General features: G+C 34.1%; 1 protein-coding gene across 1 annotated transcript in view; it reads right to left on the bottom strand.

Annotated features, from left to right (window-relative positions):
• The window catches only part of LOC149771248 (uncharacterized), a 173,390-nt gene that overhangs the window by 141,508 nt on the left and 13,984 nt on the right, over nucleotides 1–17,898 (bottom strand). The window lies entirely within an intron of this gene.

Genomic DNA, 17,898 nt, shown 5'->3' with positions numbered 1-17,898 from the left:
TGATTTCAATAATCTGAAAAACATACAATTCAGCCTGAACTGGACACAACATAATACAACTTGAAGTGCTAGATGTTAAAGCATGACTGGTAAAATCTTCACAGTCACAACATAGTACAGCTCTCTGCTTGACCTCAGGTCACATTAGCATTTTCTAAAAACAACCATTACCTAATGGGAAATAACCTTCTAGAATGGTCTAATGAGCCTTGTTTACTTACAACACAATAGCCTATAAAATTCCTGTGGGAATCTCCAAAACCCTGACCCTGATCAACATATTTACCACTTTTTATTTACCTGAATAATAACTTGGTTAATTAGCTCATACACATAGAGTATAATGTAGCTATTTTTAGTTGTTTACATAAATGAAGAAAAAAAGTCAATCATGTCAAGCAGAAATGATCAAGTCCAGCAAACAGCGTTACATTACAATAACTTTTAATGAAATAAAAAAAATTAAACTAACAAAACAAACAATTAAATTAAATATACATTATTATATATGGAAAATAGGATGTAGAAGTTATTCTACATTAACAAGGATTTTAATAATCATTTAAAACTTTAGGCTCAAAGCATTCTCTTTGTGCATTCTTTCTAGAAGAATAGTTATTTACATTGGCCTATGAAATATTCTCATAATGTTTCTTAAGTTTTCACTTGCCTTTAGATCAAAACATTGGATATTACACTCTACAGGTATTTTGGATATGAAACTGTTTCACTTAACTCATTAACCCCTGGCACCACATTCACGTGTCCGGAGATAGTATCCTACTTCTGACCTCTGCAGTGTCAAGGTCATTTACGACACACAAAAGCAGATGATATTACTGAACAGTAGACAGATGTAGTTCTATAATGTTACCAAATAATCTGACTTTATACTTGCATTACAAAATATTGTAGGAGAAACATATTTTTGAGACCAAAGATTTGCCCATTGTCAAATTCAGATTTTGTGTCCAGATTTTAGACTTTTTGGCCTTATATATAATGCTGACCAGTCTGAACTGCACACAGACAGGGGAACCTTTGCAAAATGTAGGGTAAATTGGGAAGTTGGGGATTTGGAGTAAGAAGTGGCCAGTACATGAAAATGATGGCCCAATAAGCAACACAAAAAAAGAACTCCAACTTTTATTCTTCTGAACATGCACAGGCAAAATAGCCAATGAAAACCAACATTTCTAACACAACTAGGCATCAGCCTAAATGTAAATCTCTAGAAAGTAGATGCATTTGGATGTATTCAGAAGTAATCACCATTTCAGGTGAAAATGACAAAAATCTCCAGGGGTTAATAAGTTAAAAGCATAACAAATGTTCATGAAGACATAAAAGTTAAGTCTACTTTAATGCGCATATGAGAAAATACAGTAACTATTTTAATCAATCATTGATATCAACAAGGAAAAACAATATCATGGGTAGATTTGTTATCAAGCACAATTGGTTTTATTTTACAACTATCTTGCAATAAATGTTGAAAATATTTGATGTTGTCCTTATATGCATTCCATCTGTTTACTTTCTCTTAGTTTTTATATTTAAATTATTTGAATGCATTGTCTTACTGTGATGTAAGTCACAAACTCTGATATTCAAAGAATTTTTAAAACAACATTCAACAGACTTGTGTCTCTATGACTTTAAGGAAACTATCAACTATTATGTAGAACCAGGCAGCCTTATATTTCAATGATTTTAGACACCAGGATCAATTCCTGATACTCTTTACAAACTTTCTTGATACTCAAATACCCACCTACATAGTTTGTACTCTAGTTCACTGATCTGGCAAGCAGTAGTACTATGTGGGTTGGGGAAGAACAATATCAAGTTCCTTCAATGTACCCAACGTGGTATGGCATGGAGGTGTACTTTGCCTTTGTTATTTAATATATGCATAGACGAGTTAAATCGTATGCTGGTCATTATCACATGGGGGCACATTTGACACCAAAACATGTTATTTCTTAAATTTTTTAGTTTTGCTAATAATATGTCATCAATAAGTCCTTTTTCTCTCAGGATTAATGAAATTGTTACAGATATGTGAACCTTATGTGTTTGAGAATGATATCATCTATAATAAACAAAAATCTCTACGCATGGTCTTTCAGTCAACTTCCACCAATTACAATCTCCTCCCTCTGTATTTTTTAATTGACGGTCATGCTCTTGTACACATCAACATCTGTATGTATTTGGGTCATATTTTAAAATCAATTTGGTCAGATGATGAAGATATGATCAGACGTTACAGATTTGTTGTTTACCAGAACAATAATATCCTTAATTTAGAAAATGTTCTTTAGAATCAAAATTGGATCAATCAAATCTTATTGCTACATAATGTACAATGCTCCTCTGTAGACAAACATTTAGTGAAAGAAAACTAACTACTGATTATAATAACAGTCTTCATTTGCTGTCAATCCTTCCAAGATGGAACAGTGCCTTGACCATGTTTGTAAACTATACTGTATTCAGTTTTGAAGAAGTAATGAGAAAGTATGCGTTTTCAATGATGACAAGAGTATCTATTAGTAAGAATTGTATCTTTACATCTCTTTGGAACTATGACACTCATTTAATTTTTTGTATTATTGATAAATTTTGCAAATTTCTCATTAAATATCTTACATAAGTTTGATCTTCAAAATGCCATACTTCTCGAATCTTTACAATTACCTCCTTTATAAATATTCCTACTAAAACAATTAAATGTTTGTGGATAATCATCTCTACACATGGCAAATAACCTTGTAGAAAACAAAATATTCACACATTCATAGACAAAAAAATGGTTCAAAATATTTATAATTTTATTCATCAAAAATAATTTTAATTTAGATGATGTTTTAACTGCAAAGACAGATATTAAAACTTTATACAAACGTTATTAATGGTACTAATTTAGAATGGTTCCATTTTAGAATCTTTTGCTGAATAATGCGCACAAGTGTCTTCTTGACGATTAATAAACAATAAAATATATTACATTTTTGGGTAGTAAAGAGGATGAAATCTTTTTTCATTTCCTGTTAAGCAAACATGATTTAAAAGCGTTTAAATAACAAAGACAATGTTGTGCCTGTTTGAGAGTTCAATACTGACTGTACAAAACAGGTTATGAATCTAGCAAAAACCTTTCTATTAAGTGTCCATATTACAGTCCACCACTTAACATTTAATGAACTTATAATATGTAACGAATATTTTGTTGTATGTCCTCATCTCCTAATAAATTCCCGCAAATACACCCTTCCCTCACAAGGTGTCGTGATGGAGAGAAGAACGAAAATTTCCTCACGTAACTGAAGGCTGTCACGGTATGGAAACTTGCCAAGCTTGAGGTACGTTTTGATATTAGTATATTACCTTGATGTATGCCCTGTTAAGTATTAATGTATTCTTTCACGATTCTTTGATTAACTTCTTTTTTTCTTTTTCTTTTGGGGGGGGGGACGGGACAGATGCCCCCCCCCCCCCCAGTTAACCAAAGAGGAAAATGTTTATGTGTTTGTGTTTTCCCCCATAGATGTGTTGCATCTGTTATTGTTTTTAAAAGAATTTAAAATTTCAAATCCGAGTTTGAATTTAGAAATTTTGATCAGGGTATTTCTAAAATTGGCCCTAGTGTATCTATAAGGTTGTATGTCCGAATAAGGTTTCTGTTACCTTTTCCGGGTTTCCTCCCTTAGTTCTTTTAATTGAGCTTGCTACAGGTCCCCTATGTCCCATGAGTGCTATATGTTGGTGCTATTTGTTTTGTTTGCTAGATTTGTTTATGTGTTGGGACTTAGCTCTAAATCAACTTTATAACCCAGTTGTTCTATTTCTCCCTTGATGGAATTTTTGTTTTGTTTTTGAATTTTGTCAAGAATGCGGTGTGCTACTCTATAAGTTTAAAACCTTAGTGGTTTGGGTGTGTGTTATATAATACCGCTCTCCTATGTCAGAGATAAGTAACTGTACTCGAGATGGGGTCAATACTTTATTTATTTCTCTCATCTCGAGCAGGTTATCTTGTATTTATTTATTAGCCAAAATTTTCCGAGATATTTTTTTGATGAAAGAGTAGAAGGAAGCAAAGCAAGGTAGATGAATAGTAAGTATTTAAAATTAGTATAGGAATTTTTTTTTGTTTTTTGTTTTTATAGAAAGGAAAGAGTGTTTTGGCAAGGGAGCATCCGTTAGTCTTTCCCAATTTTTATTATTTGTCCACATGATCTCATTGTGTCCACTATGTAATCCATCACTGTATATAAAGTATTTTTGTCAAAATTTCCGTCTAAGTATAGCAGATTTTGTGTCTTATATGTAGTTGTCTTTTTAATCTCGTCGATTACTTTTTGTCTTTTAATTTGTCTTTATTCACATTGATGTATTGTATGTGTCTTACTTAAGTTATATTTTTTACACAGTGTGCATTTAGGCGATACTCTGATCATATGCCGCTGCACTGCGACCTCTCCTGTTACCATACATTATGCATGCATTTAAAGCAGAGGCTCTGTATTTTTAAAGATCCTAACTTAATCCAATTCCTCCATGCTAATTTCCAATTTACATATCTATTTTCCAACTCTACTTGGCTAATTACTTTTTCTGTTGCATTTTCCCTAATCCACCCGTATGTTTTTTCCTTTCCTATACCCCATAATTCTACTTTGTCTCTATATTTAATTAAAACTTCCCTAATTTCTCTAAATTTTCGTGGTGTTTCTAAAAGTCTACTTAATTTAATGTTTGTATATATATCCTTTCTGTGTCTCATGAGCAAGCCAAACCAATATGTGTATATGGCTTCCCATGCCATATCGGGAACTGCTTTTAAATTTTTAAATCTATTTATAATATTAGTGTATTTCAGTATAATAGGATGCGTAATAGATAGACCCCCCCCCCTTCCCTAGCTTTATATATAGTTTCTTTCTTTACGTAGTGTGTCTTATAATCCCATATATAGTCAATAATGGAGTTATCTAATGTTTTAAGTATGTCATTTTTTAGATCTATAGATTTCATTATATAATTAAAGTTTGCATACATGTATGCTTTTGCAACCTGAATCCGTTCCATAAGGCATAGTGGCGTTAGGGCCCAGATATCCGTGCTTTCTGTTATTTTATTTTTTAAGAGTTTAAGGTTTTCCTTTTCTTCATTTAAGCCAAAGTATATTCCTAATGCTTTGACTGTTCCCTTTATTTGGTATGGGGTGAAACCAGAGTGGTTTCCCTTCCAGTTTCCTACTTTTAGAATTTCAGTTTTGTCATGGTTTATTTGGGAGCCTGATGCTTTACCGAAATTGTTAAATTCATTCATCAAGTGTTTGAATGAATTCGCATCCCTTAGAAAGTTAGTACAATCATCTGCGTGTTGTAGCATTTTTATTTCTTCCTTTATATTGGGAATTTGAATGCCTTTAATGTTTTCATTCTGTCTTATGTTTAGGTTAAGCATTTCTATTGCTATCACGTATAATAGCATGGATAGGGGGCAACCTTGGCCCCTCTCTGTCCAGAAATGTTAATATAATCAATAATTGTTCTAATATTTAAAATATTATTTTGAATGTCACGCCCTTTGGCACCACATGTTTGATTTTTGTTAATTATTTTATCCATACCTTTTTTTACTCGTTCAGCTAGAATTTTGCTGAAGATTTTATAATCGGTTTTTAGGAGGGAGATGGGCCTCCAATTTTTTATGTCATTCCTGTCTCCCTTTCCCTTATACTGTATATAAGCGTAATCATTCCCTCCCTCATACTTTCTGTCATCTTGTCATTTTTTAAAAGTATATTATTGTATAACCATTTGAGTATGGGCGACAACTCACTACAGAATTTACAAAAGAATTCTGCAGTGAGTCCATCTCTCCCTGGTGCTTTCCCTTGTGCGAAGTCCTTTATCACTGCCTCAATCTCGCTTTGCGAAATGAAGTCATCACATAAGGCCTTATGTTCTGATGAGATCGTTTCGCATTTAATTCCATTCAAATACTCATCTATAATTTTTTCCTCTATTGCCTGAGAGTTGTACAAATCACTGTAGTATTTATGTATATGGTTTAAAATTTCATTTTTTTCCGTAATAATTTCATTTCCTATTTTAAAAGTTTCTATAATTTTCCCCCCTTTTCTTAATTCCTCTCTTATATAGACCTTCTGCTTTTTTATAGACCTGTGTATATTTCCCTGCCCTAATTTCCTTCCCTTTAGTGTCTTCTTCTTTTATTTTATTCAGTTTTTGTTTTAAAATTTCTTCCCTTTCTTTTGTTATATTAGTTTTTAAAATTCCTAAAATAGCTTCTTGTTCTTTTTTATTTCTATATGCGCGTATTTGTGAATGTTTATTAGCAATATTTTTAGAAGTTTTTTTTAAGATCTTCCCATTCTTGAAGGATATCAATGTTTCTTTCATTTTAAAATTATTTATTTCATTTTGAATTTCTTTACTGAGATCCTGCGATTCTAAAATTTTACAGTTTAGTTTCCAATTCCCTTGGCCCCATCTTTTTAAGTTTATTAATTTCACTTCCAAATATATGTTTGTGATCTGAAATTTTGAAATTTTTGATTCCTGCTTCTTTATAAATCTTTTTGTTAAAATGGGTTCCATAAAATTTATCTAATCCGCTACCCTCTCCCCTTTTGTATTCATATGTAAATTCTGTTTTTAGCATATTTAGATGCCTATATATATCTGTAAATTTATGATTTTAAAAAAAAAAATTCTATTTCTGGTTTAAAGCGCGTATCATTCATTGTAAGATGTTGATTTTTTCTATCTATCTCATCCCCTACCCAGTTAAAATCCCCTCCCATTATTAGTTTTTTCCATACTATAGTTTTCAATATATTTATTTAATTTGTCTAGAAATTCCTGATTTTTATACTTATTCGCCGGTACATATATATTTACTAATTCTATTTCTCCAATACATATATGCAATAGTCTACCTTTGAAAATTTTTACTTCCTCTCTTTTCTCCCATTTAATTCCCCTTTTATTCTTTATAACAATTGCTACCCCACCCCTCTCATCGTTTCCTGCATAATCATTTAAAAACAGAATTCCATCTAGTTGCTCTTCACATAGCTTTATTAGTTCCTTGTTAAATCCATTATGCGTTTCCTGTATAAATAATATATCATAATTGGTTATTGTACTAAGTTTACTAATTTTTTCTTTATTAATTCCTTTTGTATTTATAGACAAAATCCAGATGTTCTTTTCCTCCATTTTTTTGTCTGTACCCCAGGTTGTCGCTGGTTATACTTATCTACTATTGTTTAATTTATTCTTCATCAGTATGTTAATTTTATAATAGAATTTGATGAAATTTTAATTTACATTGAAATTTTTTTGAAGTTTAAGTAGAAATTTTATAAAATAATTTTGGTTAGGTTATGTTGGGGGAATTGGGTCCCCCCCCCCATGATCTATTCTCTACCATTGTCTGTGATTTGTCCATGTATTCTGTGTCATTCTTGTCCGTCCTATTTTCTGTATCCATTTCATCAGTCGTATTTAGGTCCGTTCATTCCTCCGTATGTGTTGCTATCGTTTCCTCGTCCATTGCCTTTTCATCCTCTGTCCTTGTCTCCATTCCTTTGTCATTGTTTTTGTCCTCTGTATCTCCTCCCTCCACTCTTTCCTTAAGAGTTTCCCTTTTCTTTTTCCATATTTTCCCTATTGTAGTGTTATCATTTAGTTCATCATGGTCCTTCTCATTACTCGGTGGTGTGGTCAGTGTCACTGCTTTCCGTTTTTGAATTTTTTTGTTTTGTAATGGCATCGAGCAATCTAGGGGGACCATTCCGGATATACTCATCCCTCCTTCCCCCTCACCATCTATCCCTTCTTCACTATCTGTCTCTTCTCTTTCTTCCTCTTCCTCGTCTTCCTCTCTTAAAAAAACGTACCTATTTGTTAGTGTTATTTCTTTTCCCTTTTTGTTAGGCGTCTGATTTGGTGCCATTTTATATGGGCTCAGATACTTGCTCCAGTTTATATTTGTCTTTTCTGCTAAGGCAGCTACATCCGAGATTGGGGGGGGGGGGCTCTCCTTCTTTCTCTCCTTCTTTTTCTCTGTCGGTTTCCGGTTCGACTTCTATTTGTCTTTCTCTATCTTCCCCTTCCGGTGCTTGTACAACCTTGCTTGCATAGCTGTCTCTCTGCTTGTTGTTGTTTCATTTTTACAGTCTTTAAGGGCGTGTCCCACTTGGTTGCACATTGGACATATTCTATGATATTCGCAGACACGATACCATGACTTTAGCCTGAATCCCATAACATAGAAGTATGGGGGGATTTTTTTTGCCTCTTCTTTTTGCATTATTAGAATCCTGACCCCAGACTTTATGGGGCTAAGCCCCACACTGTTGCCATTTTGTGGGCTTTAACTTGTATTTTAAATTTGTTTTGGGCTTTCTTTACTACTTCTTCTGTATCTATTTCTAATGGTAGCCCCATGATATGTACTTCTGTCGTCTTCTGTTCTATGTACATAGTAAAAGAGGGGCATCTTCAATCGTTGCTATTTTCCCCTTGATTTCCAGGGTTCCCATATCTAGCAACTTGTTTTTCCTACCCCTGGGGTATAGGCAGAATCTGTTGTAACCCGCATTTTGGAGGGTGTCTATTTTTCCAATGTCAGTTATATTATTCAGCACTGCCAAGATTTCTCCCTGCCTGGGGGTCGCATCTGCATTTCCAAAATCTATAATTTGGCATCCCTCTTCATGCACTGCAACTAATTGTCATTGGTGCGTATACGTATTAAAATACGTACTCAGTTTGGTCCCTCTCGGCTCCTGTACTAATCTTTCTCCTATTGCAGCCATCCTAAGCCTTAGGTCCGAGTTGTATTCACATTACAGGTCCCACACCACTGTGTCACTAGTATATATGTACTGAGTCAATGTTCAGTCGAGACTGAAGTGGTCAAATGTTAAGTTTTTATGGTCACCGTCACTGCTGATATAAATATCTTAATTCCCCACATATTTATGCAAGGAATAAGAAAAAAAAACTTTGAATTGCAAACAATTATACATACAACAGATAAATTCAATGTTCACTTTGAATAGTCACACACATATGCAGGAGCAAGTCATCAAAAAACACAGGGGTTCCCCGTTATAAACGAGAAATCCAAATAATAAATGCAAAATGAAGAGTGAAAAGATGCAAAAAGAAAGAAGGAATAAGAAAGAAAAAAAGAAGAAAAAGTGAAGAAAAAAAAGAAAATGAATAATTATGTCACGAGGCAGGATGCATTACGCATTTTCATTGGTTGACTGAATTTCCATTAGCTACCATATCTGTATATAAATACGTCTGCATCAACAGATGAGAGCTGCTCTCATATACTGAAACGCCGACTTAAGCGGTTGTAATAAAATTAACGAAACCTTAAACCATGGCTATGGCACTGCTTCAGGTATCATTGAAGTTAATTAATACCAACCATAAAAATATTTGATGAAATATAATTTATCCTGTTTGGAAATACATTCCAAAGTACCGTACTTCTCCATCTGTGGAGACATACTTCTAAAATCTTCTCTCCAATCCTGGGTAACAGTCCCAAAGAAAATATATGTAATAATATAATATGTGTGTGCAAAGAAGTAAAGTAAGGAAATGATTAACCTTACAAGCCACAAATATGAGATGTTTTACATTGTATAAATTGTGGATTAATGTAAAGACTTGTGTCTTTCTCCAGTATTGGTTACATGTCAATACCCATAGATGGGTAAACCATATGTATATATACACATATAATATGATTGTCTGTAGTGTGTGATTCCAATGTTTGTATAACATAAATCTGCTATATTTTATTTATCCTGACTTAGTTTTCTTTTGGTCAAGTGCTAGGCTGGGATGAACCTATTATTTTCTTATGAAAATGTTGACCTTATGTGGATCAAGAAAATGTTACAAACAGTAGAATGCAAATTCTGATTAGTATAAAGCAAAAGCAAAATAAGAAAAATACAGTTTGCATTACTAATTATTATAAAGATGAAATTTGATACCATGATGAATGCATGAACATATAAATGAAAATATGTGAATTACTAATGTTTTGGCACTGTTCAAAATTGGTAGACAGCAAAGTTACATTACAATCATGCTGCCATACATGACAATAAACGTTCATGTGAGGGCTGTTCCAGTAAAACATATATCCCCCCCCCCGGGAACGGCACTTAAAAAAAACTTCTGTAGGATGTTGTGTTTCGAACTATTTTGATTCCGACAGTGGAAGGTTGGTTAGGAAAATCACATCTGTTGTGGGTTGTACTAACAAAATGAGAAATCGCTGGTGGAGTTGTCAGAAAGAAGAAGAAAAAAACGAATATATAATTAAAATCGCATCTACCCCCCCCCCAGCGGTCTAACGTGAATAAAACAATGGGTCAGAAAATGATGCCAGTACACACGAGTGTACGTAATTTGTACGAATTTGCGTACTTTTAAAGCAGTGATACACGTTTGGCAAATTACGTCAACGCCGCGGATATAAAAAAAAATGTGCTTTGTGCAGTATGCAAGTATTATTAAACTTTTAACTTAACTTTAAAAGTGCATTTCGCAACGTAATTCGCACTGCCGCAGCTTTTTCACAGCGCTTGATGTGACATCCAGATATCTGGATACTTCGGTTTGACATGAATGGCTGTTAAACTAAATTTGATTCGTTCACTGGCCCTGGAACATGCATTTTATGGAGTTTTAGCCTTACTTTCATCGTGGCAGTTTTACAAATGCGTGTTTCCAATAAGGGCCACACAGGAAACCAAAATGGTTGAATCACAACACGGTTTGTCTTCAGATGTTTTCAGTTGGCAAATACTGGTTGGTGATAGCTATGATGACAATGAATTTCATGTATATCGGTCAGTTGGACATTGGAAAAATGTCACTGGAAATATCAGTGTGTGATTTTGAACCCAAAATTGATGTTGAGTGCAAGTCCGATGTACATGTTGGATGGACAATATGCCGGTTATATTTATCAAATATACCCATGTCTAAACAAGCAGACTTTGGGAATGTTGGACTTTAAACCCTAATACAGCATTATGGAAGAGACAAATCTGGCATAAGAGGCAGCAAAACACTGATTCAAGGAAGTGAATCTTTGGCAGGGTTCATGTTAGTGAAAACTGACAGAGGTCTCGGAAACGCTTATAATCATGCGTATTTGGATGCCAATTTTTTATGTTTAGGTGGGCAGTAAAATTCAAAGATTTACCAGTCCTGCATTAATCACCTGCATAGAGGGAAAATGTGTTGATCAGTTAGCTGTGATGAAATTTACAATGACAGAATTTGGTGGTTGAAAGCACCCACCCACCCACCCACCCCGTCATCACCATTATAAGAGTACATCAAAAGAACATGCTGCAATAGCTAAGCGGCGAGATCAAAGGCTTTGACTGGCGGCTGGGTGGGAAAATCTACTGATATTTACAGTGCTTGAATTCAGAGGCAGAAATACCTAGAGATGTACATGTGGTCATTCATAACAGTACATCAAATAAACAACTTTAGCTTTCATTATTGTGTTCATTTCGGAGTGTAACGGAATAAGCAGTGCACGTGACCTCGGAATCATGACATGTTGAGACATAGACTTGAATGAGTATTTTGGGGTTCAACAGCAAACTGACGAAGATTGTGAGATTCAGGAGAGGGCTGAAGTTGCTAGAACTGATAGTTTGAAAGGGACATTAGCCAAGTGTAAGAAAGTGTGATGCCTGGCTTAGTGCTTTGAGTAAGACCTTCCTTGGATCGAAACTATTCAGACTCACTCTGATGAACAAGCAAGAGCTGTGTCAGTGTTATAAAGAATGCAGAAATTAAACTCTGGCAACCAATAGTTTTTATATTTGGCATAGTTTTCCGAGAGGGGACTGCAACTTTTCTTGATGGGACTCATATTTTTACCAAAATGGGAGCCATGGACTCTTAGTTTTAAAATCTTAACGAGACCTCTGGTTCAAAACTTTTCTTTTTGGGACAGAGATATCCAATAGAGAATACCCATGGGGCCATACATGAAAGATGCTGAAAATTGCACAACCATAAAGAACAGTAACTTGTTCAAGCTAGTTATGCATATGCGTTTCAGACAGCAGGCAATGAAAGGAGTTCACAGCACAGAATAATATTCGTACACAGAGGAGGAGGATCATATTAAATTCAGATACAATTAACAGATTAATGCTCATAGGGAACATCAGAGAATCCCCATACAACATAATTACGTGTGTGTAGATCTCAAGTTGGCAGAACCACTGAGCAACAAAAGAATAAAAAGACAAACTTTTGTATCATGCAGATGTATGACCAAATGATGTACATGCTCTCTATGTGCAAAAATTAAATGACATTAAACATAAGAGACTGTCTGATCTGTGTAAACTCTAAGCAAGATGGATAAAATTTGTCCTGTTTGAGTTCGGTTCTTCCTATGTATATTTTGATCATGGTGATATTTTCTGCAGACCTTTTGGCACTTAGTTCCAATCCATCATTTGGTATTTGTATTGCAAAATGGATAACTAAAAAAGTCTATTATCTAGTACAATACATTTTAAAGCAGTATCATTAATAATAATAATAATAATAATAATGACCTTATTTAAAGAGGGTAACACAATTAGCTAAAAACTAATCTACCTTGAGGCCCTCATACAAAGGAATTTATTTATTTAAGCTGCATCTCTGAAGCCACTGGATATATTGGGTTGGGAAGAAGTAAATAGAGTGGGCATTTCTAATCTCAACTGGAATACTATTCCAGAGCAGAGTTCCAGAGTATTGGAAACTTTTTTTTAAATAACTCCTTATTTGGTTTGGGAATTTTATACTGTTTGGTAGACATGGATTGCAGGTGGGGAGTATTACCATGTAGCCTATACTTGAATAGTGATTGTAAATATTCAGGAGCACTATTATGAGATATCCTGTACATTAATTTGGCTTTTCTCAAACAGATTCGGTCTTTAATAGGTAATATTTTTAACCTACCAGCTAAACTTTCCTTGCTTTCTTTCTGGATTGATATTGGCCCAAATGCTCTTTTTTGAAGATGTGCCAGCTTTGCTATGTTTTTATCATTTGAATTACCCCATACTGTACTACAGTAGTCCAAATAGGGTTGTATGTAACTGTTATAAAATAGTTTTCTGTGCCTTTCAGGGAGAAAATGTCTTTGCCTACAGAGAAGCCATAAACTTGAATTGACTTTTTTACTGGTATGTTTGATATGTTCAGTCCATGATAGGTTATTATCTACCAGAACACCAAGTAGTCTATCATTAACTGATGATGAAATTGATGAAAGAATACTTGATGTCATTCTGATATAAGGATTCTTTACTAGACTACTAATCTGTTCAACCTGATTCTTTTTTTCTACCATCTCCTTTAGTCGTACTGGTACCAGTGCTTTTAATAAAATTGTAACTTCTATTTTCTTGCAATCTAAATATTTGTAGTGATGTGTTATTGTCAAAAGGTAAAATGTGCTTAGTGTTGTAAAATCTAAAACTATTAATTAGCAAGGGACCAAAGTAAAAAGTGGACAGAAATTATTGCCATATTACAGTGCTGTTAGAAACAACAGAATAGTCATACAAGATGTATTTTGCACAAAGTTGTAGTACTAGCCCTCGTACTGTCAACATATATTCTACTTAAATAATCATATCATTATCTCTGTATATTCCTATCAGTATTTTCCCAGTGGTAGTAATTTTCTGATCTGATGTTGTTCATTTCTTGCGCAATTTTTACACATAAAGAATTCTCACTGTATCATTAAAAAGCTATGTAATCTGCACCAAATTGAGTTGTTTGAGAATAAATTATTTTTTTTAACCCCAAAATCACTGAAGCTACGAGTTCTTGCATTAAAGTCTCACATTAAATAACATTTGAAGTAGCCACGATAGTAGTTTAGGATGCAACTGTACCAATTTCACCTTTGGTATATCCAAATCTTGAATGTGATTGAGGAACATAACTCCAAAATAAACACATCAGTTTTAGAACCTGTTCATTGACTATGAATCAAGTATCCGAGTCCAACTGAATTGCTAGAAATTTTTTAATTCTTTTGACAACATCATAATTAGCTGTCAAATATGGAGTAAGCCTATAGTGTTTATGCCATCCCAACCAAGACCCCACCACAACCACGTGACCATGCCCAATGACATCACAGTAATAATCACTATACAACTAGAGATGACATCTCTTCGAGAATTTTGATTTCAGTAGAGCTGTAACAGAGTGGAACAGTAAGAAAGAGTGACAGATATTTAAGTGTTGGGAGATATTTAACAATGGCTATTCCCACCACCACCACTTCCTCGTTGGAGATCATACACACACAAAACTTGGAGTACATCCTGAAATCCTGGCAGCATCCCTGCAGAGGAGATAATCTGACTATTCAATTTTATTGGTCTCTGGTTATCCCATGGCATTTCTGTTACTTGAACATTATCTTACAGTGTGTCCATTCAGCATGGTCGATAAAGGCTTACAACCATTGAGAGTTGTTCAAGGACTCATTACTACAGGTGTGAAAGAATGAGAACCATACTATAAATCAGTGAAGATAAAAATAGAGTATATATGTGTTTGACTGTCCTTGATTGGTTGATAAAGAAAGTAAGATTTTAGTAAAAAAAATCTTTTGAGATCTTGTCCTACTTTAACTGATAAAAGTGAGGGACATTGTTTTATTAACATAATTTCCATCCCTTTACAGACCCGAGTTTGGACGACTCATTACTGAAATCAGTAGCTGACTCTTTGGTGCAGTATTGAAAGCACACATTTCAAATTTGTATAGATCCAGAAAATGGTGCGGCTGTTATGGGTTTCTTTCTTCACAAAAGCTGTCATCATAGATGTGTCTATACTGATATAAATTTGATCATGAGCACTAAAAAATTTAAGTTACTGAATTTTAATATCGTGGTGTCTGCACAAATTTACAGTGGGAACTAAATTAGTGCAGAGTCCTGAACTCTTGAGTTTTGTGCAGAAATATGGTATCCAAGCAGAATACATCCAGAAATGTAGAGGTTTTCAATCTTGGATTTAGTCTCCCCATTGTGTTTCACACTGATATGCATATTCACAGAACATTTGTATAGTAGTAGGAAAAGTAAATGAGAAATTTAGACACATATCATAAACAAGACAAACAGTATGTGGGGGGAGAAGATCATAAGAACAGGCTGGAATGGAGAAGTATAATAAAAACAATAATGAGTAGAAGTGTGCCTCTTTTTTTATGTGTGCAACATTAATTTCTTAGCTTAAGTAAGAAATTTCATCAAAAGGAAGACAATAAAGGGTGTACTGTTAACTAAACCAACATGAATTTAGCTACTTAAAAGAGGTTTCAAATTGATTTTAACCTTCTGGTCTGTTTCTGCCCATTCTGGTGATATGTCCACTGAATCAGTATGGTTGGAAGAAATATTTGGCAAATTTAAAAAATGAAAAATCTTTTGGCAGATTATGATTATACCCTACTTCTGCCTGAGAGATGTGAATAATTTTATTTCTTGGTTTGTTGATTGTGGTTGTTGCTCAGTTCAAATGCATCATTGAAAAACATTGATGCATTCTCTTACTTTGTTACAAATATTTATTACAAATGCATATCATCACATATTGGTGAGTATAGCTTGAACAAGTTATAACAGTTCTCATTGGAACAATGAACATTGTTAAGAGAAAATTTAAGTGAGCTAAAATGTAAACTTGTCGGCAGTGTGGGATGCAGGATTGCTCAAGACTTTTCCATCTCATGCTCACCCTGAAAATTCCATTTGCACCAACTGATGATAACTTTTAGGTAACTGACAGAAAGGCATAATTGACGATATTCTAAGGTCTACAAAAATTACTAAAGTCAAAAGTTATAAACTCATACAGCTGTGGCAAAAATGATTGACTAGTATCTTTGCTGCTGTTGCACAGTTGATTAGTTGGTTGATTCAGTGTGGTTTGATTTGGGGTTTTTTGGTGATTTTTTTTACAATATATTAGGTGGAGGAAGAACCCTGAAAGACTATATATGGCAGCCAGTTTTACTGCTGAAGAAAATCCAAGTCCTTTTGAGACATCAAACACCACTTATGTAGAACCAGTGACCTTCCACAAGTAACTGGCAACATTCTCATTAGGAACATTGGAGGCAAGTAATCACATGACAAGCATCTTGTACCACTGCCATGGAAGCCCCTCAGTTCTGTATCACAAGACAAGCATCTTAAACCACTCTGCCAAGAAAGCCCCTCAGGCCATAGGTGCAACTCTCATATGAAAGACTAGAAGTGGGAGATAGAACCTGTCACAACTGGATTGAAAGTGCTGAATGTTACTGCTAGGCCATCAGTGATGATTATGATGCTGTTGACAATACAGTTAACTGCAATGACATTGATTTTATGAGTGCTCTGGAAAAAATGATTCCTTGACTTTTTAAAATCTATGATATAAAAATGTTTGACTTGCTATATTTTTTTTATAACTTTATATTAGTCTTGCAACAAGGCGTAAAAATAAGACATCGGTAACTGAAAAAGATGTTCTTACAAGAAATGATATAGTGTAAAAGTAGACAAACGATGCAACATCACTTCCACAGGCATCATTGATTTTTTTTCCCTGACAAATCATATAAGTTTACCAAAACATTTATTGGAAAAAATAATAACAATGAATCATAGAATCTGACCACACATTTAAAGCAATACAAGATTTAACTATTATTCTAATCAAAAGCAGCATGCCTGAGAACAAAGAAAAATAACAAGACATATTGATCACTTTAGGAAACACAGAGTTTAGTAAGGATACAAATTTATGATTTCTGTATTAGAATAGAAATATCTATTATAAAATCTGTATTCATGGATGTTAAATTAGTAGGTATTAAGGACTGATCAATGACATCTACAAATAATAAGTCACCATGAAAATCTGTGATTTCACAGTATCAGAGACATACTTGGCTGACAGACAAACAAACAAAAGAACAAAAGACTGATTATAATGAATGAATACAAACAAAAATATGCAGTAGATTATGTGATGTATATGAATTCAGTAGATTACCTCCAGTCAGCTGTCATTTAAATTGCTTCTGTACCCAACCCAATATTAAAATCGCTTCTACCGCCCACTAACCCATAGCCAGAAATTATGTTAAAAAATATACTTCTGTAGGGGGCAGTGTTTCTCGATTAAAACACATCTGACGGTGGATCATAATTTTTTTAAATTGCTTCTGTTGTGGGTTGGTTGAATTTGAAAGTGCCTTCCCCCCGGGGGGTATATGTTTTACTGGAACAGTCCTTAGAATATAAGTTTAGGAAAAATGAGAACTACTACGTATATAAGTATTCTATTCTGTATCAAACATTTAGAGATTAAAAATACGGTCCATCTCACAACGAGCACTATCATATAAACTTTGTACCATTAAAAAAATAGCATGTACTAACAAAAATACTGGTGTAAAGCATATTACTGCATCAACCTTTCCCAACCTTACTTGCTGCCAAAGGTGCCCATATTACAAAGGTATCAACTGAAAGTTGACATTACTAATTTGGAGTCATGATGGTTCAATTAACTGCATGCAGGAACTCATGACAAAAATGGTTCGGTTTGAATCCTGTGCAGACCCGGTGGTACACTGTCATGAACAAGGCACTTTATTTCTGTTACATCATCACATTTACTCAAATGTGTCGGCAAAACATAATCTTTCATGTCCTGATATGTCTCTGAAAACCCAATGAAGCCAACTTCCATCATTATA

Source organism: Sinohyriopsis cumingii, unplaced genomic scaffold (genome assembly GCF_028554795.1).
Source record: "Sinohyriopsis cumingii isolate HCF-2022 unplaced genomic scaffold, ASM2855479v2 utg002017l, whole genome shotgun sequence".
Taxonomy (NCBI): Eukaryota; Metazoa; Mollusca; class Bivalvia; order Unionida; family Unionidae; genus Sinohyriopsis; species Sinohyriopsis cumingii.
This window is presented reverse-complemented; position numbering and strand designations above follow the sequence as displayed.